This window comes from Meles meles, chromosome 8 (assembly GCF_922984935.1).
Source record: "Meles meles chromosome 8, mMelMel3.1 paternal haplotype, whole genome shotgun sequence".
In the NCBI taxonomy this organism is placed as follows: domain Eukaryota; kingdom Metazoa; phylum Chordata; class Mammalia; order Carnivora; family Mustelidae; genus Meles; species Meles meles.
Genome location: NC_060073.1, coordinates 7,856,788 through 7,878,006, shown reverse-complemented (window position 1 = coordinate 7,878,006; position 21,219 = coordinate 7,856,788). Strand labels below are relative to the sequence as shown.

The 21,219-nt window shown below is 61.7% G+C and overlaps 2 protein-coding genes across 2 annotated transcripts in view; one reads left to right on the top strand and one right to left on the bottom strand.

Annotated features, from left to right (window-relative positions):
* The window catches only part of MACROD1 (mono-ADP ribosylhydrolase 1), a 141,975-nt gene that overhangs the window by 77,663 nt on the left and 43,093 nt on the right, over positions 1-21,219 (bottom strand).
* Positions 1-21,219, top strand: part of FLRT1 (fibronectin leucine rich transmembrane protein 1) — a 71,886-nt gene that overhangs the window by 45,606 nt on the left and 5,061 nt on the right. Inside the window, exons 2-3 of the mRNA XM_046015643.1 lie at positions 13,619-14,551; positions 17,683-17,756. The gene's annotated coding sequence lies outside the window, so the exon portion shown is untranslated. The remainder of the gene's footprint in view (positions 1-13,618; positions 14,552-17,682; positions 17,757-21,219) is intronic.

Sequence of the window (21,219 nt, the reverse complement as noted above, 5' to 3'; positions counted from 1 at the left end):
GGCCGAGATTTGCGGGCCTCGCAGAAGCGCACCTGCAGAGGGCTTGTGGGCCAGGAAACCCACACAGCCCGCCCTCCTGACTCCCTGGGGCCCCCACCCCATCTCCGTGCCCAGACCTGGGCCCTCTGCAGGACCCCCAGGAACACAGAAGAGGACTCGGCCTGCTGCTGCCCCTCCCAGATGCGGGATGCTGCTTCTGCCGCCTGGGGACGGAATATGGGGGAGATCGGGGTGGGGGGTTGCCACATCACAGATCCCACTACCCAGGCCTCCCAGCACCCCCAGAGCCTGCGCCCTTGGTTTTTTTAGGGCTCCCACTTAGGGCAACAGGGAAGGGCCCAGGCCAAGGGAGGGGCCCTCGGGGTGTGTCTGGCTCCCATCCAGCAGGTCATGTGCTCGGGAACTAGGACAAGGCAGGGTCAAGCCGGGCGCACACACCCCCGCGCCAACCTTCACCACCTCTTGCTGCAGCTCAGGCTGGGAACTGGGGGACGCAGGTCCCAGGCTGCCAGGTGCTGCCACGGATGCCCCGAGGTGACAGCGGCTGGTGGGACGGACACGGTGTCCAGCCAGCCTAGATGTGGGTGGCTGGAGGGGAGGGGAGGCTGGACGCGTGGCCCAGCAAGGCTTTCTCTGCACTATGGCGATCCACTGCTCACTTTCCTTGGGCTGTTCTGGAAGCCAAGAGAGGGCAGGCAAGGGCGATGAAAGCTTAGCTCCTCATTTCTGGTGCCAGGGGGTGGTGGGAGAAGGCCGAGTCGTGTGCGCAGGGGAGTCCAGGCCTCCTTGGCAGCTAGCGGGAGGGTTCTGTCTGCCTGCCGGGGAGGTCCACCATTTGCCATGCCCCCCCATCGCCGCCTGCCTCTCCCGGCCTCCTCCTCTGCTCCTCCCATGGCCACCTGGGCCTCCAGTGACTCCCCAGCCCCATCCCAGGGTCCCAGGGACTCTGTTACTCAAAGTGCTCGGCAAAAATAAAGTTGAGCCCCCTGGGGAACTCCCCCAAGGTTGAGTTGGTAACGGTTGCTGCCTCCTCTGGGAAGGGACCAGGCCAGGGCACTGGGGAGCTGTAGCCAGGAGACAGAAGGGCGTCAAGAGGCTCAGCTGGCAGGCAGGGCTGGGGAGGGAGGAGCAGCAGGGACTGGGGGGCAGAGAGATCTTGGATGGGCGTGGCTGCTCTGGGAGCCCCCGATCACCTGATCACCCACCAGCGGCGGAAGAGAGGCTCCTGGTGGGGGGGGGGGATTCGAGGCCTGAGCAGATAAGCCCACCTCTCTTGGGAGACAAGCCACCTCCCACCTCTCCTTCCCTTGCTCACCCAGGACAGCAGAAGGCTTCTGCTGCGAGCTGTGGGACGCCTGAGTCCCTGTGCTCCCAGCTCAGGGGCTCCTCAGCTGGTATCCGCACATTGTCCTCCCTGCCCTGGGTGGTTCTCCGCACCTCCATGCCAGCCCCTGGGCCTCTGTCCCCGTCTGTGTAGCAGGTACCTGCAGGGCCGAGCCCTGTGTCCCACACCCTGGGCCACCCGAGAGGACCTGTACACCATCCGCCTGGTAACCCCACCTGTCCCTGTGGCTTCAGGCCTTCCAGCCCTTAAGCTGGGACTTTGAGTCTCAGTTGCCTTGTCTGTGAAATGGGAACAGTATGCTTCCTCAGAAGGCCACTAAGAGTATGAAACGAGTCTGTGCAGACAGGAAGAGACTGAACGTGAGTCCTTCGCGTGCAGTAGGCCCTCTGTGGGTGGACACAGCCGTTCTGTTACTACTCGAGATCGGAGTGTCTTTATAGTCACCGGCGGCATTGGGGAAACCATCGAGGGAGGGTGAGGCCGGCCCCACCCGGTGGGCAGCAGTCCCAGAGAGGGAAGCTGAGGCTGTCGAGAGAGGGTCACCCAGAAAGAGAGGATGCGGCCAGGGACCCTGGGGTCCATTCCTCTGAGCCCCTGGGGCTCCCCGTGGCCAGAGGCAGCCAGATGCCATGGGCGTGGGAGTCCGCGGGTGACCAGGAGGTCCCACGGCAGGCTGGGGAGCGATGTGAAGGAACAGCAGGCACAGCCTTTTGAAGTCTTGACTCTGCTATTTACCAGCTGCGAGACCGGGGTGAGGCGGCCGACTGTCCCGGGTGCCCAGGGTCTGTGCGGAAACCAGGAAGGTCCCAGGCAAACCAGGGCCTGTGGCGACCTCCATCTCTGGGCCTCAGTCTCCTCACCTGTACCACAGGAAAGCAGCCCTCCAGGGGGTGGAGTGGGACCAGGATTCGACCCAGGAGAGGTCCTGGGAGCATCAAACCAGACCCAGCAGGGCTCGTGGGCTGAGTGCGCGGGGCTCCTCCAGGCCCTGGCTGTCCTCGGGAAATGGATCCAAGGGCGTTTTTCCATCCAGCGGCCTAACAGTCGGCAGTAATTCACCGTCGCGTTTCCCGGTGGGTAGGAAAGCCACAAATAAGTAAATTCAGGCAGCAGGGCACAATTATGGAGCCCGGTGCTTTATTTCCCCATCTCGTCTCCAGCCCCAGCCGGCTTCGGGTCGATAATAATTTATGTCGCAGCCCCCGCAGCAGAGGGGAGGTGGCCAAAACTGGTTACGTGGGCTTGGAGTCCCCCTCCCTGTACCAGCTGCGTGCTCACAGGTGGCTGGGAGGGCCGGGTGGGGACTGGGGAGGAGGGGGACTTGGAGGCCGTGGGCAGGGCGGCCACCAGCCAGGGGAGACGCTCTGCAGCTTCAGGCCTGGTCCCTGACCACCGATCAGGCCCACCGTCCATGGCAGGGGAGTCGTGAGACTAAAATAGGGCCAGGGAAATCAGTGGGTCTTGCCCCCACGCAGTTTGGGGGGGGTGTCCTGTGCCCAAGCTCCCAGGGAAAACCTAAGGGGGGGAAGTGAAGGGGGACCAGTCCAGCGATGGCCTTGGCCATCAGACCATCACTTGGCCATCAGACTTGGACACTCAGAGTAGAAGGCAAAGCAGAGGAGTACCTGCTGGAGGCAGGGCCTGGCCTCTGACCTCTGGGCCAGTTCGGCGTCCGTATCCGGGACCCTGCCGGAAGGAGGGGGAGAGGGGGACCCTGTAGGGGTGGGGCAGCTGACACTCGCAGCGCCCAGGGGAGGGGACGCAGGGTGTCCCGTGGTCTCCACGAAGAGCCCCCCACCTGCGGGGCGATCGAGCAGCAGTTACCCTGCCGCGGAAGGAGCCGGGCTAGGATTCGGAGTTCATTTACGTGGCTGATTTCATCATGTTTCACGTTCTCTCATGTCTCCCGCAATTTCATTCTTCCCTCTGGGGACATTTGGACGTGAAAGTGGGATGCTGTGGGGGCGGCGGCCAAGCTTCCCCGGGTCCCCAGGGCTGGGCCCGTGCGAGGGCCGAGGGCCCAGGGCAGGCAGGGGAAGCAGCTTTACCAAGAGAGCTCGTCTCGCGGGTGACCGCAATGACAGCTAACTCCTGTAGGCGCGCGGAGTGCCGGGGCCTGTCGTCTGTGCTACCCGCAGTCCTCACCATGCCCCTCGCCACCCCACCTCGGGAGTGTGGGAACCGATGCCCCAAGATCTCACACGCGGGCCCCAGTAACACAGGGGCTGGAGCTGCCTGAGGGGCCCGACTCTCCCTGTGACTCCAGGCCGCTGACCACCTGGTCCTCCGGTAACAGCCCTCCTAACCCCGGTGCCCCAGGGCGGCCACTGGGCCCCAGCGTGGTGGAGGGCTCGTCCAGGGTCATCCAGGGCTGAAGCGCCGACCCTGTCCCCGCTGTCCAGCCCCCCTTCCCTGTGCCTCGTGGCCTCTGGCCTCTCTCTCAGACGGAGGCCTCTCTCTGTCCCCGGCTGACCCCAGCCACACCTGGGGAGGCCTCAGGCTCCATCTCCTGACGGGAGCTGGGCAGAAACCTCACTTGCTGACAGTGGACAGGGGAGAGGTCACCTGGCTGTCCACCCCTAATTAAAGGGGCCCCTCCTCAGGACTGGGGCCAACAGCACGCCCTGGATGGTTTCATCTTGGGAGAATTAGTATTCTAGGCAGGGCTGGGGGATGTGATGAGAATGTCAAGGCCGGAGCCACGGAGCTACGGAGCTGGAAGGGAAGGGAAGAGGGGCTGTGGCTGGTGGGGGCCGAGAGCGCTGACCTGCCCAGGAGGCACGGTGGGCCTTCCGGGAGCAGGCGGCTTCTAACCCGCCCCGGCGCCCTGATCATGGGGACGGCTGAGGCTGAGCGTGGCCAGTGGGGCTGCAGCGAGTCCGGGACTGGAGGAGGGGGAGCAAGTACTGGGAGAGCTCGGGGCAGAGGCTGGGCAGGACATGCGGCCCCAGCCCCGCTCCTCTACCCCGTCCATTCCCCCTCTCATTCGGCTCTCATAAGCTGAATGTGTGTGCCGACTACATGCCAGGCACTGAGCCAGATGCTGGGAGGCCAGGAGCGAGGGACACACCTGTCCTCATGTCCCTGACACAGACCACTCCCGGGGACACAGCAGGCGCTCACCAGAGACCGGTTCGTTGGACATGTAAGGGGTCTCCCAGAGTGTGCCTTGAAGAACACGTGAATCTTGGGAGGTGACCAGGTAACTGCTGGAGCAGAGTTAAAGTGGCATCTTTGCAGCAGGACTTCTCAGGGCCTTTAATATATGTTCATTGGAGGGGGTGCTGGGTGGCTCAGTAGGTTGAGTGTCTGACTGTTGGTTTCGGCTCAGGTCATGATCTTGGGGTGTGGGATTGAGCCCTGAGATGGGCTCTGATCTCAGAGCAGAGTCCGCTTCCTCCTTCTCCCTCTTCCTCTGGCCCTCCCCCGACTCATGCCTGCTTGTGCACACGCTCTCTCTCTCTCAAATAAATAAATAAATTAGAAAAAAATAAATGACATGCTCATGGCCCTGTGAACCTGGGGAGGGCGCACAGCCCGCAGCCTCCAGTGGTGTGAGCACAGCCCACTTGTCCCCTGGCCACCCAGGAAATGCCAGTGTGGACACAGAGCACGGGCACAGCGCCAAGACGAGAATGGGTTTACACCCGGGCTCCACAGTGGACCCACTCTGTGACCTAGGCGGGCTCCGGAACATCTCTGTTTCCTCAGGTGGGAAGTCGAAATGGTCATAACAGGGCCGGTGGGCTCAGTGAGGGGGGTTCACCTGCCTCGGACTTCATGCGGGCTGTGTGTCATCCCGCGGAGGACGGACACGGGGTCCAGCAGAGGGGTGACAGAGTGGCCGCGGGAGCAGGCCTCGGGGCAGGAGGTCTGGATGGCCAGGCCCTGCCGGACGTGTTCATCTCCATCCAGCCCCCCTGCCCTCGAGGGGTCTTCCAGGCTCAGACCGGCACCTCCCGTCAGTGGTGGGCTGGGCCATCGCTGGGCATCTCTGTTACTGATTTCTTCCTTAGCAGAATCCCTCCCGGTACGTCCCTCCTGGTCCTTCTAGATCCCGGTCCTCCCGGAACAGGTTGGTCTTACTTCTTTGGGTCAGCTGTCCAGAAAGCCAAGGACAGGAGAGTACTGTCCTCCTCAAACTGCCCCTCAGTCCCTACCCCAGGCCCTCCAGTCCCCATCACTCCCCCCGGGGTCCTCTGTCCTGCAGCATGGCTGTGCCTGCTGTGGGGCCCAGCACTGAACAGGGCTCTGGTTTGGTCCGATGGGGGCGGAAGCAGGGAGGGATCAGGGTGCATGTGACTGCCTTCAGTGCCCAGCGAGTCCTCCCTTTAACGCAGCCTGTCCAGACCCGGGGGCTGGGCCCCTCCGTGCCTGCTCCAGGCAGCCACCTAGCTCTGCAGGCACAGAGAAAGCCAGGCTGATGGAGAGCAGGGTGCCCGGGGAGCCAGCGAGGCTAGGGACTTCCTGATGGAGGGAACACCTGTCAGCCTGAACTGAAAGGCAGGCTCCTGATTGAAAACCTCTTGAGTCACCCCGTCTGCCCCCATCTGAGCGCAGGGAGCCTGGCAAAACTGTCTGGTTACTAACCTCGCGGCGCCGACGCTGGCAGCCGGGCATGCAGGTGCAGAAGGAAAAGTCATTTATTTCTGGGAAAAGGGGCCCAGGGAGGCTGACCCAGAGGCCAGAGGCTTGGCAATGCTGGACTGCCGGCTCCTCGTTTACCAGGATTCAGAAAGTCGCCCATCCCTCCCATGACCGTGGCATCTTTGGCTGTCCCTGCAGCCCCCAAGGTACACCCAGGGCAGGGGCCCGGGAATGACTTTACCCCACCACCCCCCAACCTAGGCCTGCTACCTGGGCAGTAAGGACCTGGGTTTTGGTGACCACAGATCACGGCAGCCCCTGGGCCTGCAGCCGCTGGGCAAGGCCAGGCCCCGTGGGCTCCAGGAGCAAAGGGGCCAGGAGCCTCGTTAGCCACAGCCTCAAAGAGCCTCGTTATTACAAAAGTGCGCTTCGAACCCTTCTCCTTCCTCCTTCTCTCCTTAAGGCAGCCTCCCAAATGAAAAGGAAGGTACACAATGAGGAGCAATGAAGAAGCCTCGGAGGAAAGCCAGGCGTCTGCCGGGCAGAGAGGGAGCCCCAGTCCACCCTCGCGGGCCGGCATGAAGTGTGGGCTCCCTTTCTTCCTTTATTTTAAACGGGCTCTCTTTTTTCCCTTCCTCCTCATTCAGCGGGTCTCTCAGACTGTGCTTTAAGTCCTTTTGAAGTGTTACAACCATTTTCTCCTCTTTCAATTAACAAGAAAAGGAAGCTAATAGCTTTCGGAGCCACTCGCTGTAAATATTAACAAAGTCTGGCCGTGCGGCTGGGGCGAGCCGCTCGGGGCCGGAGAGCATGTTTACGGGAAGGAGGGGAGGGGTGGGAGATTTCCAACGCGGAGATGAAAATCCCTTGGCACGGGCTGCCGTGGTTCAGGGAAACGGGAAAGCTGGGGGAGCCAGGCGAAAGGGCGCCCGTCCCTGGGGGCCAGAGGCTGGCATGGCCGGCGGGAGGGAAGTGGAAGCTTCTGGAAGAAAAGGCAGCTTCCACCAGCTGCACCCAGGTAGCCGGCACGGTCCATGTGCACGGCCTGGGATCCGTAGCTTGTGGCTTTCGGTATGGTCAGGGGTAGAGGTCCTCATGGGACTGGCAGATTTTTTAAAAAGATTTTATTTATTCATTAGAGAGAGCAGAGTGCACGTGTGGCACGAGCAGAGGGGAGGGGCAGAGGGAGGAGCAGACTCCCTGTTCAGCAGGGAGCCTGACACGGGACTCGACCCCAGGACCCTGAGATCATGACCTGGACCAAAGGCAGATGCCCGACTGACTGGGCCACCCAGGCACCGCTGGAGGACTGGCATTTGAACACAGCAGCTGGAGGGTGGGCGCTGAGGGTCCCCAAGGTACACACCAGACCACAGCCCCTTCCTCTGTACCATGCAGAGCTGCTGAAGGAACCCAAGACGGGGGAGCAGGCTGAGGGAAGCAGGGGGCAGGGGAGGGGAGCTGACAAGCCCTTGAGCAGAGCCTGGGTTCTGAAGGTTCCTGGGCCTTCTCCCTGGGGTGCCTGTGACACCCCCCACACCAGAGGCCGCACGCCTGCCAGACACCCCTGCAGAGCGCGGCTTCACACAGCTGCCCCGGAGCGCCCGCGCACTGGCCATGTAGGACCCGTTTCAGAGCCAGGGCGGCCGGGGGCAGGACCAGGTCTTCTGCCTCCAGACTCCACCGCCCACCGCAGCCGAGGGCCCTGGTGTGGGGAATGCACAGAAGTAGGCCCACTTGCTGGCAGCACCAAGCTCATCACGTCCAGGGATCCCCCAGGGCTGGGATCTGACCCCGGTGGGTGGGGGCTGGGTCACGACAAGGCCTGCGGGGTACGGCCAGGCCAGGAGGCAGCCTCCTTCCTGGGAGCTGGTGGGCGGGGTGCCACGAGCCTAGAGCAGGCCTGGGCCTCCATTCCTGTCCCCTGTCATGAGCGGGCAGGCTCCCGCCACTGTGCCTCTCCCTGTGGGCAGAGGGGCCGGCCTGTGGCCAGCGCTGCGTTCCCAGCCCTCCTCTGCCCTGCTTGAGAGGCTGAGAGCAGCCGTCTGGAGCCCACTGAGCCCAGTGCCGGAGGCTGGCCTTGACCCTTGCTGCCCAGCACCCCCTCCGCAGCTCACCTGGGCTTGTTGGGGGGGGGGGTGTTTCCCACCACCTGCCCCTGCCCGGAGATTTCCAAGGCACACAAGCCCTCCAGGGGCAGGAGGCCACTCTAGGTGCCTGCCTGCTCTTCTGTCCCGTTGCCGCCCAGGGACAAGAGCACCCGTACGGCGGTCTTTCGAGGTCTGCTGTTGCTCGGCGGCACCATGGGGCCCTGGTCAAACCCGGCCTCCAGACCACCCAGACGGGGCAGGTGAGGGGCTGCCAGGCCCAGCAAGGCAGGCAGGCAGTGAGCAGGGACAACAGTCTAGGCTTTGTTTGGGCCCTGGGCTGCCCTGCCAGCCCAGCACCAGGCGATGGGAGTGGATTCAAGGCCACCTCTGGCCATAACTGCCCTTGCTCCCCAGGTCCTGGCTTCAGCTCACACGCAGAGGTGGGGAGAGGGGAGAGAGGAAGGGCAGCCGGAACATCCAAGTCCCGCATCTTTTCTCTGAGAAGCTTGTCCCAGAAGAGCAGCCCCTTGGGACCCCGGAGCTGCCGGCGACTCTGCCCCTCTACGACCCACCTCCCCCCTCTCAGGGCTCTGTGTCTGAGGGTGGGCCTGGCAGGCAGCGAGGGCTCCTGCTGCTGCGGCTCCCCTACCCATCCGCCCAAGTCTGGGTTTTGTCAGGAAGCGGTTTAATTAGCAGAGCGGAGGCTTGGGGTTCGCGCTGTGCACGCAGCTCCCGCCTCCGTCTCTTCTCACCAGCGATGGGGTGCCGTGCTGCAGTGCCAAGCCCGGGGGCCAGAGCGAGCGAGAAGCGGGCAGGGTGGGCCATCTCTGAGGGCAGAGGGAGGAGCTGGAGCCTCTGTACACACCCCTGCAGAGACCGTCTGCTGTCCCCGCCCCCCAGAACCCCCAGATGCACCCCCCAGGCAGGCTCTGAGCCCCAGGACAGGTGGGCTATGCGGGGTACTGCTTCAGCCCGCCCCCCTCTAGCAAGGAGCAGAAGGGGGCAGGAACCCACTGGGTCTCCAGGCCTGTCTTCAGGGGGACTGCCTCGCCCTTCCTTTCCCCCGAACCCCACTGTTCTCTACCCCCAGCTCAGGTCCTGTTCCTGGGGACACGGTCCCAGCTTCTCACTGGGTCCCTCTCATGCACCCCAGCACCCTCCAGTTCTTCACGAATGTCCAGTCATGCTTCCCCCGACTTAATACATTCCTTGACTCCCCACTGCCCTTGGTAGGAAAACCAGGCCCCTCAGCAGAACATTCAAAACTCCCCCCAAGGCCAGAATCCCATCTCCCGTCGGCTCAGATCACTGCCCTCTACTACGCAGAGCTTTGAGACACCAGTCTTCTCACCACCCAGCCCTCCCACTCTGAGCCTTTGCATATGCTGTTCCCTCTCCCTGAAGTGCCCTTCCTGCCCCACACCTACTGTGAAGTCTCTGTTATGGGAACAGTCCATACACCCAAATGGAAAAGCTCTCCCTGCCCTGTGGCCCCAGCCCACCGCCCACTGCCCCCTGGAGGGAGGGACACGGCCGTGACAGCTCCCAGGTCCATGCGGCCACAAGAGAGGAGTGACCCACACACTGCAGTCACTGTGGGGGAAGAGCAACAGGCCCCGTGGATGGCCGTCCTGGTGGGAGGAAGTCAGCAGCCACAGAACAAACTCTGGGTTTGAGTCACAAAGAGCCTTTTCATCTATACAGGTCGGATACAGATGCTGACCTCAGCCTGGAAGTCCCAAATAAAAGAAACCCCGGGTCTCCTCGCTTGCGCCAGCTTTGACCTGCTTGCGATGATCTAAACTCTGCCCTCTGTGCCACAGGGCAGCTCTGCCCGGGAAGGGGGGGGCAGGCGCGTTGTTCGTTTAAAATACCACTCGACCTAAGTTACCAGCCATAAAGCCCACCTGGGTTTCCGGCAGCACGTACCAGGCATCTGATTAATGATACACACATAATAATCCATCCCTAAGAGCCATAGGTTGAAATGAAGCAGGAGGGCTAATTGCTGATACAGGAATTAATGTCAGTGAGAACCGATCCTCAGGGCAGCGGGGGATTGCAAAGTCGGAGAGTGTTTCCACTTCAGGGCCGGAGGTAGTGGGGGGAGCCCTGAAGTCCAAAGGGGGGGCCAGGCCCTAGAAGATGGACAGGACAGGTAGGTGGTTGGGGGGGGACCCAGCCACACCTGCCCCCTCTCTAGCTTGCCCCTGAGTTCACATGTGACTATCACGACATGGGAGTCAGGGGAACCCCAGAACCACAGCACGGTGTTGCCTTCCCCATGAGGCTCCCAGTGATGCACCCTCCCAGGCCGGGCAAGGCGGGCTCTTTGCTCCCATAGGGCCCTGTGTGGGTCTCGCACTGTGGCCCTCTGAAAACCAGTGGCCTCCCCACTGGACTTCAGGCTCCTGGGGGACAGGAGCTCCTCTCTGGATCCCACGTCTTGCATGGTGCCAGGAGCAGGACTGGACGCAGCACATGTCAACTGGATGGAGGGTGACAGGGAAGGATGGATGGAGGGATGGATGGATGGATGGACAGGTGAACAGACAGAAAGATGGACAGGTAGATGGATGGATAGAGAGATGGGGGGCAGTGACAGTGCATGGATGGATGGACAGATGGAAAGAGACGGGCAGATGGATGGAGAGATGGGGAGAGAGAGGGACTAATGCATGGATGGACAGATGGACAGAGGGATGGATGATTGCACGAGAGGGCCTCAGGAAAACCCAAGTTCCCTCAGGGCAGGGGGCCCAGGGGCCACCGTGGGTTTGGTTGATGGCATGTTTCTGTTGCACTGAGACTCCGTGTCATGCAGAGAGGAGGACTGGCCCAGAGGTCAAGGCCCTGGCTGTCATATGGGTTGTGCGAGCTTCGACAAGCGCCCCCTTCTCAGTGTCATGGTCCTCCCTGCCCTGCCAGCTGTACTGGGCTGTCCCCAGGCTCAAGGGAGATGGCAAAGCCGAAATGACCTGGGAAAGGCGAAGGCGGTTTGTCCCCCTGCAGACAGTGTCTCTGTGCGGGCAGATCCGGCCAAAGTGGAGTGGTACAGACATGTGGGATCGTGCACTTGGCTCCCTTTCCTCCTTTCAAGTTTCTTTTAATACAGTTATGATGCCATTATGTATAACAAAAAGTAAGACTGTAAGCATCTCAAGTACTTACGAATGCAAGCTTTTATTATGTTGACCCCAAAAATGGTCCGTTTGGCAGAGCAGAGACCTGAAGCCTGTCGGAGCCGGGAAAGCCGGGGCAGAACGTCCTGTAGGGGGCGCACCTATGAGCCGGCCACAGGGGCCTGGGGCCGAAGGGGGGCTCCTGGGACAGAACCCTTGGACCGCACAGATTCATCTTGTCCTCGCTCCATCCGACCACTAGAAGGTCCGCACAGTGGTCCGCACGCCGCACTCACTGCACGGCCTGGGCTTCTCGATCCCCTCGCGCACCCACTGGGGAAGCGAGATACTCACTGGACAGCACATTGATGTATTTATTCCCAGGACTGTTTGGGTCGGGGAGCAAGGGTGGCTTCCAGCAGTCGCCGCGACGTACCCACACGCGGGAGGAGCTCTCTCCTCCCAAGCACAGCCAGCCAGGCCGACCCAAGACGGACAAAGTCGGACGGCCCCATTAGAGGCCTTGCTCGGACCCCATTTTTCTAAACGAGAAAGGAGAGTGGGGAGGTCACAGGGCGCACCTGTGAAGCCTCTGCTGTGTACAAGGCGCTGAGCCAGGTCCTGGGGGATCTGACTTGGAGAAGCAGAGGTAGTCCCTTCCTGGGGGCAGGGAGACCGCTCCTTTCAGGACACTGTGGGTTTATGGGACCACGGCCCCCCAAGGAGGAGGGTGGCCCGATGCAGGAGTGGAGGGGTGATCCTGGGAGGACTCTTGTGGAAGTGGGGACGGTGTGGGGGGAAGGCCGGGAACAAGCCCTGCTTGGGCCTTCTGGAGACTCCCGATGGACCTGCAGGGGCTCAAGGGGCTGCCTAGGAGCCTCGCCTTTATCCTGAGGACTGGGAAAAGGGCCCAGTGCTGGCGGGGGTGAAGCCGCCCTCCTCGATTCATAACTTCAAAAGCGGTTCTTAGCAGTTCTTTGGCAGTTTCTTTCTGTCATGGGGGATCAGCAGCCCTGGCCGGCTGGCTGGAGCCTCTGGGCTCCGAGGACACAGCCACCATCCTCCCGAAACGCGGGGGCCCCGCCCCTCCGCTCCCGCCCGGGGTGCTACAAAACAGTTTTTCTACCTTGCCTGGCCAGGGAGGCAGACGACCTCAATGGACTGTTTCCGTCCCTCCCTTTCATAGAGAAATTACGCTTCCTAATTGGATGAAATCACGCAGGAGTAATAGCAGTAAGAACCCACGCCACAGCCTGGTAGTCACCCCTCGTACAGGAACGGTCCTGGCCTCCCCTCCTGCCCAACAGCCCCCCACCCTTGGAGGAGGAGCCGCACCCCGTGTCCTGGCTCGCACCTCGGCTAGCAGCAGCCCCTGGCCATGCGGGACCCATGGGGCTGGCTGCTTCTTGGACCCCCTTCCTCCTGGGGTTGGCGTGTCCCAAGACTCCCCCGTGTACCCAGTCAGCCTGGGCAGCCCCGTCAGCCTCTGCCTGCACCCTACCCCCCGTCCCCTGTGCACCCCACCAGGCCGGGCGTCCAGGGTGCAGTGCACTCGGCCCCAGTCTGGGCTCTGAGCTTATGAAAACACGCACCCCTAAAGATCCCTATTTTTATTTGTAACAGTCCCAGACAACAAGCGTTTCTCAAATCAGCCACCTTCGGCCCGACAAAGGCGAGTGCCCAGATGCAGCTGAGCCCATCTGGATCCGATTTCAAACCAGACCTAACACTCAGATGTGTAATAAAAGCCCTTTTCCAAAGAGGGGCTCCCGCAGGGGGAATACGGACACCGGGGCACCGCAGGGCTTCAGCATGCCACGCTAATGAGAGGCAATCCGGAGGGCTCGGTTTTGTTTTGGATTCTGAGGACCGGCCAGCCCTATCCCCCAGGTCTCTGTGGAAGGGGAGGATGGCCTTCGGGGGCACTGGGGGGGCGTGGAGCCCTGACCCCGGGACCTAGGAAGTGGGGCAGCTACAGGAGGGAGGCCGGGGACTCTGAGACCCAACTTCCCCGCTTCCCCGCTGCTCCTGCTTCCCACGGCGAGGAAAGGCAGTGCTGCTTCTGGAAGCCGAGGCCGCAGTGGCCCAGTTGGATCCTTTGAATGACATTTTGCGAGAGGAGCAGGTGCTGGGGGGAAACGGAGCCAGTGCTGGGCCGGGCAGGCAGCTCCTGCGCGGCCAGGAGCCCTCAGAACTTCGCTTCTCTTTCCTGTCCCTCCGCCCCCAGCCAAAGGAAACCGGGGAGCTTTGAGGAGGGTGCTCTGCGCGGCCCCCTGTTTGTTGTCTGGATTTGAGCCGCGCAGGGAGAGGATCAGGAGTCCTCCCCGCCCCCTCCCGGCTCACTGGAGAGCGGTGTTCAAGAATGCGGGGTCCAGGGGGATGGGAGGAGAGGAGGCCGCGGCCCAGGCTGCCCGCCCGCCCCTGCGTGGCTCCTGATTTCCCTGGGCTTAATCGCTTGTATTGTTTTTTGGCAGGTTGAGGAGGCAGGGAGTGGGTGAGCAGGACTCCTTTTTGGACAGACAAGACCAGGGACTGAAGCAGGAATAACTCGCCCCTCCCCCTGCCTCCCCAGCAAGGAAACCTTCTCGGTGTCGAACAGGAGAAGCCAAGCAGGGCTGAGCGCACCCCCCCAACATCCTTCCAAAGAGAGGCCTGCGGGGCCTGACGGCTCAGCGGCGCGTGTCCGCAGCTCCAGCCCCGCGGTGAACATCTGAACTCCTCAGCGGGGTAATGGACCCCCGCCTGCCCCCCGGAGACGCAGCCTGAGTGGCAGGAATACCGAGTCTTTGGAGAGTGGCTCCCTCCCAGCTCTGTCACGCAAGAACGCTCTCGGCACCGGATCCCATTCTGCCAAGTGACTTAAAGGGATTAAAAAAAAAAAAAAAACTTGGTGAAGAAAAGGGGGTAAAAGCCACGTGGAAACCTTTCAGAGGAGGCAGCGAGGCCGACAGACAAAAGGGCAAAAGTTGAAAGAGGACAGCGAGAGGCCACCTCGGCAGGATGGACGCCGGGCTCTAGGGCATGCCTGGGGAGCAGGGGCCCAGAACCCCCTCGGGCTGCGCACGGGAGTCCCGGGGCTGCAGGGGGTGCCTCGGCCGGCCCCCCATGCACGCCCCTCACTCCGGGGGGAGAGGCCAGCGGTGCCTGGAGCCCAGGGGACAGATCGTGCTACCCCAGGCCCGCGGCCACGTCTGAGCGCGAGGGGCCCCGCAGAGCAGAGCGCGGGGCGTCCTCCCCGCTCCCCGGGGCGCCCCTAGCTCCACACAGCACCCCAGCCCTGTGGCCTGCACCTGAGTGCCAGGGCCAGAGGGTCGGCATGTGAGTGTGTCCAGGCCCACCTCAACGGGAAGCATCCAGAACAGAGATCCCAGCCAGGCCCAGCAGGCTCCGGGGCTGCAGCTCAGGAGGTAAGGTGGCAGAGGGGCTGCGGGCGGCCCAGGAAGGCCCAGTGGCTCCTCGTGCCTGAGACAGCTGGGCCCTGCTCTCTTTCCAGCTGGGTTGCATTGGGGCATCAGAGCTCCCCAGGTCTACAGCTCTGTGCCACAGCCCCATACAGACCGTCAGGCAACCAGCAGTTTCTGTTTGCCAGGGGAGGGGTCTTCTGCTCCTGGCGGCATGCTCTACCCCCGTGTGGGTGGGTACAAGGCTTTTCTGGAGTAAACCGCTACTCCAGAGCGGGGGTGGGGGGGTGAGGAATGGGGTTGGTGTCTTACTTTGAGCCCCTCTGAGTTCTGCCCAAAGCGGGCAGTCGTGAGGCCTTGGGGGAGGCAGGACCTTTGGTGACACTGGCTGGGGCACCCGCTGCCCTCCCACTTGGCTGGGAGGACCTAGGGTGGAGTTGGGCCAAAGCCACCGCCCAAGACCTCGCGCTCACTGGTCCTCAGGCATCACTGCTCTGGCTTCCAGTCCAGCCCTGCTGCTGGGGAGAGTGGCTTGCTGGGGGCCCCGGGATGGGCACACAGCAGGCCCGAGCGCCCCTCATCCTCACTCGAGCAGCGGAATGGCCAGGGCGGGGCAGGTGGAGAGCTGGGTCCTGCCTGGGGGGCAGGGAGGTGGCCCCACTCTTCCTGGCTCCCCAGAGGCCCGGAGGGAAGGCTCATGCCTCCCCAAACACAAACTCCAGGCCTCTTCCAGCAGCGGCGCCCAGGGCAGGGCAGGGAAGCCCCAATTCATTACCAAGATGGAAAATGACACTTCTCTGCATGCTTCCCCAGGAGAGGGGCTGATTTATGACTGCGCCAGGGCCCGGACATTCGTCAGCGCTGCGCGACGCGCACGCCGTCTGCGGGGGCATTAATAGCCGTGTTATTAGCCACCGGCGTGAAGGATGCCCTGCGGATCGGCTATTTGCTGTTATTTATTATGAAGGCGCGCCAGCCCGGCAGCGGGGCCGACGGGCGTCACCATCGCAGGGAGTCTGCGCTTGGCCCTGTCCACCTGGCCTCCCCTCCCTCATCCTTACCACGGGCTCTCCCACTGTCTCATCACTTGCCCCTGCTCACCTCCCAGCCCTGAGGAGGGGTTGGGGGCAATTCCTGGGGCCCACAGCTGCTCCCCAGGCCTGCACCCCTAATATTTATGGAGAGTCTGCTCAGTGCGGCACTCTGCCTATGGTGAGCTGTGGAGTGTCCTTTCATCCCGAGGCAGAAAAGCAAAGAGAACCAAACTGGGGGGCCAGGCAGACATGGGTTGGTGCTCTGTCCCTCCTGTTACGAGCAGTGTGTCCTCGGGTACATCCCTTCCCCTCCCTGAACGCACTCCCCCGCTTAGTGCGCTGGGTGCACAGGCCAGCTGGAGAGGCGGGGAGGTCCTGGAGGGTCCAGGCTGCCACGGGCGCTCCCTGGCCAGCTACTGCCACTAATGCCCCCCCCATCTGGCCGGAAGGGTCTGCAGACCTTCATGGGGGCTGCCTCCCCCAACAAGCAGGTCTGCAGACCCCATGAATCCCTATGTGAGTTGGACACTGTGCACCGTCACCCTCTCTGTGCCAGTCCTCTGCAAAAGGGTTTGAGGGTTCAGGGCCACGGTCAGAGGTGAGCGCGGGGGAGGAGTGTCCGTGGCTGCTGGACCAATCCCTTCTGCTCTCTGGGCTTCAGTTCTTCCTCCCCTGGGAAAGCAGACAATCTCCAAGGTCCTGTGACTCCCCGATTCCAGAGTCCTGGTTGGAGGGGGGTCCACCCTTGTGTGTCTCTGTGCGGTGGGAGGCAAGGAGCCTCCCAGAACGTGAGGCTGACCTGGAGGTAGAGCTGTGGTCAGGGGGTGCCAGGCCAGCCTCCCCCTATCAGAGATGAGCGGGGGGGCAGCCAGACGTCTTCCCCAGGTTTCTCCCTCGGGGGCTGAGCAGGGCCATCTGGGCAGCTGAGAGTGCAGGGAAGAGCACTGGACAGCGAGTCCAAGGCCTGGGTCTGTGTTCGGCTCCTCCACCGCCGGTGGCACAGTTCAGACCAGTCAGTCCCTCTTCCTCTCTGAGCTGCTGGGCCGAGGGTGCCTGGGTGCTTATCCCCTCCAGGGCTGAGGCCAAAGTGGGGCCAGCCTCCCTCTTCTCTCCCATTGCCTGTTTCTAGGTTTCAGATGGCGGCAGCCTTCCATTTGGCATCTTCGTTCACTCATTCATTCACTCACTCATTGACTCATTAATTCATTCACCAGATGCTTATGAACCCTCCCCTGCCAGGCTCTGGGCTAGGCTGGTGAACAGGACAGAAGGTATCTTGGTTTAGAGGAATTTACATTCTGGTGGGAATGTTTGGACAATCCACTCAGGATGAATAAAGAAGGGGATCTCTCCAGGAGCAGATGCCACACAGCTCCCGGGGTCCGGGGGGAGCACCCCCAGCCAGCTCCCAGCCTGTTTCATGATCAATAAACATCACTATACCTAGTCTCTCCCTGTCACCCTGCTCCTCTCTCTTGGCCCCTGGCTGCCTGGATCCTGCAGGCTGCTGGGAAGGCCAGCAGCACTGACCCTACAAACCCCGGGGTCACCTCCCCACTGCCCCTTCTCTTCCTTCCCTCTGTTCCCCCCTCCCCCCCCGGGAAAAAAGACGTCAAGCCCCTCTTCTAGCTTCTGAAACTCCCCTGCCCTCTCCTTTTTCCTTCCCCAAAGGAATAAAGCCTTCGTCTAGGCAGCCTGACTAAAAATGCGCGCAGACAGACAGAAATATCAGGAATAGGGATATCTTATTAAATAATGTGGGGAGAGCCTCTGCCTTCAGCTCAGGTCATGGTCCCAGGGTCCTGGGATCGAGCCCCGCATCGGGCTCTCTGCTTAGTGGGGAGCCTGCTTCCTCCTCTCTCTCTCTCTGCCTGCCTCTCTGCCTACTTGTAATCTCTATCTGTCAAATAAATAAATCTTTAAAAAAAAAATAAATAAATAAATAAATAAATAAATAATGTGGGGAGAGAGGGAGAAACAAAATTACACGTGTCTCCTTTCATCCCCCCACCCCCTCCGGGCCCTGAATAGTTTAATATCGAACACTGTTATCAATATAATTAACCTCGTAAGACACAGTTTTAAAGTCTTGTTTTTTTAAAGGGATTTGCATTCTCTGAAGTTCAGGACACCGCCCGGCACCGCCCAGACGGCCTACGCCGCGAGGTGAACTCGAGGTACATTTTTAGTGGATTTGCATACCTGTCTGCAATTACCGCCGGTGATAACAGCTAATGCATAATGCATGTAGCATGAAATTAGAAAAATAACTTTAGGTTTTAAAAGAATCCCCCTACCACCACCCCCTGGCCCCCACCCTGCCCCGCTCCCCCCTTTTCTACAAGTTATCAATGGCACCTGTGGATGAGAACTGGGGCAGTTCCATGGCTGGGGAGGGCCTGAGGGTCATGGCAGAACCACCCCCTGCCCGAAGGCAGTGCCTTAGATGCGTGGGCTTAGACCGGCCTGGGCCTGAACAAGCGCTTGGAAAAGGCCCGCTCCCCAGAAGTTCCAGCTGGCAGTTCCCATCTGGATCTGCCCGGGGGGCACTGCCTACCGCTAAGAAGGGCATGGTCCCCTGTTGTGTAGGGCACTCTGTGCAGGCCCTCTGCTTGGGCCTGAAAACAGCCATCGCTTACCCTCCCAAGACCGGGGGAGGTGGATCACTAGAGTCCCATCTTGCAGAGCAAGGCCTGAGACCCAAGGCACCCTCAGGTAGATGAAGATGCTGGACTGAGCCCAGGCGGGCCCCCTGGGCTACTGGCATTACAGCAGTGGGGATGGGGGACTTCCTGGAGGTCGGGGGGAGGGGAGCTCTTCCAGCCCCCCACCTTGTGGCCCTCTCCTATGGTATTGCTTAGAGTTAAGCTGGAGGGATAGTGCTGGCTGGTAGGGAAGAAAGCGGGGGCCCCTCATTAATTTAAACAAAGGTTTAATTTAGGACTCATCACAGGTGTGGAATAAACTTGTCTTGGTGAAGCTCCTTTTGGGGCCAGGGTCTCCTGCCTTACCCCTTCTGGGCTGAGGAACTGCTTCTGTCCCCAGCCTGCCCTATGTACCCTGCCCCTGCCTCTGGCCCTGCTCTTCTGGGAAGGATCTGGGGGGGGTGGCACAGGAAAGGGGAGGGTGAGGGGTTCCCAGGCTCAGCTGTTTGGGGAGCCCTGCCAAGACAGGTGGGCAGTTGCCTGGAGAGGGTCATAGGAGCACCTCGGGGTCCCTCCCCGGGACAGGGCGAAGCAGCCCTTCTTTCTAAAACCACCCAGTCCCGTGCTAGGCGCGCCGCACAACCCCTCTGCTGTTGTCCTCCCAGCGGGGTGTTACAGGTGAGGAAGCGGAGGCCCAGAGACAGGTCGCCGCAGGTCACACCGGCAGGGACTGGTGAGGCGGGACTCACAGCTGGCGGTGTTGTCCCCTCCCTGCTTCTAGTTCACATGCCTCCTTGGGGTGAGCACCACCTGGAATTCTCGGATTCCTAAAGTGGGGGGCTGAGACCATGCCCGGCACTTCGGGGGACCCAGTGTCAGGGCACCCCTACGCAAGCTGCCTTCACTGCCTGCCCTGCCTTCCCTCTGCTGCCTGGGACCTCCAGCTCCTTCCAGAAACATGCTCGGGCCCCGCGGGGTGCTCACGGCTCACTGTGGCCCGGGAGCCCGTAGCAGCAGCCACCAGCTCCCAGCTGGCATACCAGGGTCTACTATGCTGGGCCTCCTGCAGCTGCCCCCTGCGTGTTGCCCTCCCTCCAACCTCCCGCCTCCCAAGGGGAGCCCCCAGAAGCCCCTGGGCCTCCGGCAGCCCCAGCTTGTTGGGATGTGGGGAAGACACCAGGCTAGGGGTCTCCAACAGGGACGCACCACCATCCAGAGAGCAGATAAATGTCTCCCAGCGGCAGCGGTGAGCAAAGCCCACATGGGGCCGGCTTTGCAGCAGGTCAGGGAAAGCTTCCCAGAGGGGACTCTAAGCTGAGGGCCCGGAGGAGCAGAAGCTGGCCTGGCAAGGCAGGAGCGGGGGAGGGTGTGTTGGTGTCCGAGGATCAGGAACAGCGTGGAGCAAAGGCCCAGGGGCAGCACAAGGGAGGTCAGGGTTTGTAGGAACTGTTGGGGGCGGGGGGGACTGCATCTCAGAGTGCCAGGGGGACCAAGGCAAGAGCTGAGCCATGAGCTCCAGCCACTCACACGCCCTCCCCGGGGCTGGAACATCCCGGGGTCACAACAGGAGGGCCCCACTGTAGGACCAGGGTTTCCACCGTAGCCTGGGGCATGGGGCCGGGGAAGCACAGGGGAAGATGGAGGGCACCCAGCATCACAGCAGTCAGCAAGGAGCCCCTGTCGGGAGCCTGAAGGTGGCACAGGCAGGACGCGAAGCCACGTTTCTCTGTCCTGGAAGATGGCAGGAGCTAGTGGCTGAGGGCGAGCATCAAGAACGATGGCCCGGGTGCTCCCTTGGTGAATGGGGGTCTGGATCCGTCCAGCCTGAGCCACCTCCCTTCTCCCTTCCCTGGCCCCCAGGGAAGGATCCCGCTGTCCATCATGGTGCCGGCGGGTCATAATTCCCATCAGGTTGATGTCTGCGGAATCCGCCCAGCAAGTGGCCCCGTGGAAGACGGGCGAGCTACCGGTTTACTTTGATGGCCACTAAACGGTCACACACACAGCAAAGGAATAAAAAGGCCACCTGGCACCGAGCATTAAAGGCGGCTCTGGGGAGGCACGCTCTCTTCCTCCACCCCCCCTCCGCCCGCCCTGCCCTGCGCTGCAGCCTTGTGGAAGGGGCGGCAAGGGCAGGCTCCAGCCAAGATGGATGAGGCCTGCAGACAGGGGAAGGGAAAGGCCTTGGGTCCCTGCCTCCCAACTGCTTCTTGGTTATCCATCAGGCATCTCTGAAAGGTGCAATTTAGACTCCATTATGATGCCAGGGCTTCTGGAGGCTGAGGGCTGTGGCCATGAGCTGAGCGGGCCCCGGGAACTGATGTCTGTGCCGAGAATGTGGTGGCCGGCCTCGGTTTTGGCCTTAGCAAGGCTGCCCCACCCTGCTCGGGGCACCGGTGGGATGGGGCCACCCGCATCCCATGTGCCAGGTCTCAGCAGCTGACAGGTCAAAGAAGGTGTGTGTCCTCTGGCCAGATGCTGGGGCCCTGGACAGAGGGACTCAGACCTGACCTCTGACAGCGAGGCAAGGTAGCTTTTGAGCAGGCCTAGGCCTTCCTGTCCCCCGAACCTGCTCCAGCCCTGCATCTTTGCTCCTAAGCATCTTAAGATGGGACATCCAGGCTCCACAACCCTCCTGAGTATGCGTCTGTAAAGGGGGTTGGGTGAGACCCGGCTGGTTGGTCGCCCGGAGGTGTCAGGGTGCTCCATAAAGATCTTCTGGACCGCTAGACAGACAAGTAGGAGGATGGATGGATGGTTGGGTGGGTGGGTGGATGGGAGACCTAGGGGAGGAGGGGTTCTGAGAAGAGCAGTTTGCTAGATGAAGGGGAGCAGTTCCGGGATAGAGAGGGACAGACAAGGGAGAAGGTTTGACACTGGTTGAGAAATGGAGACATTCAGTCCCCGGGGCATGGGAGTGAGGTCCCCTCTGACTCGTTTGGTGATCAGGTCCTGATTCTGCTCTGAACGCCAGGCTGGGCCGGATTCAGGCCGG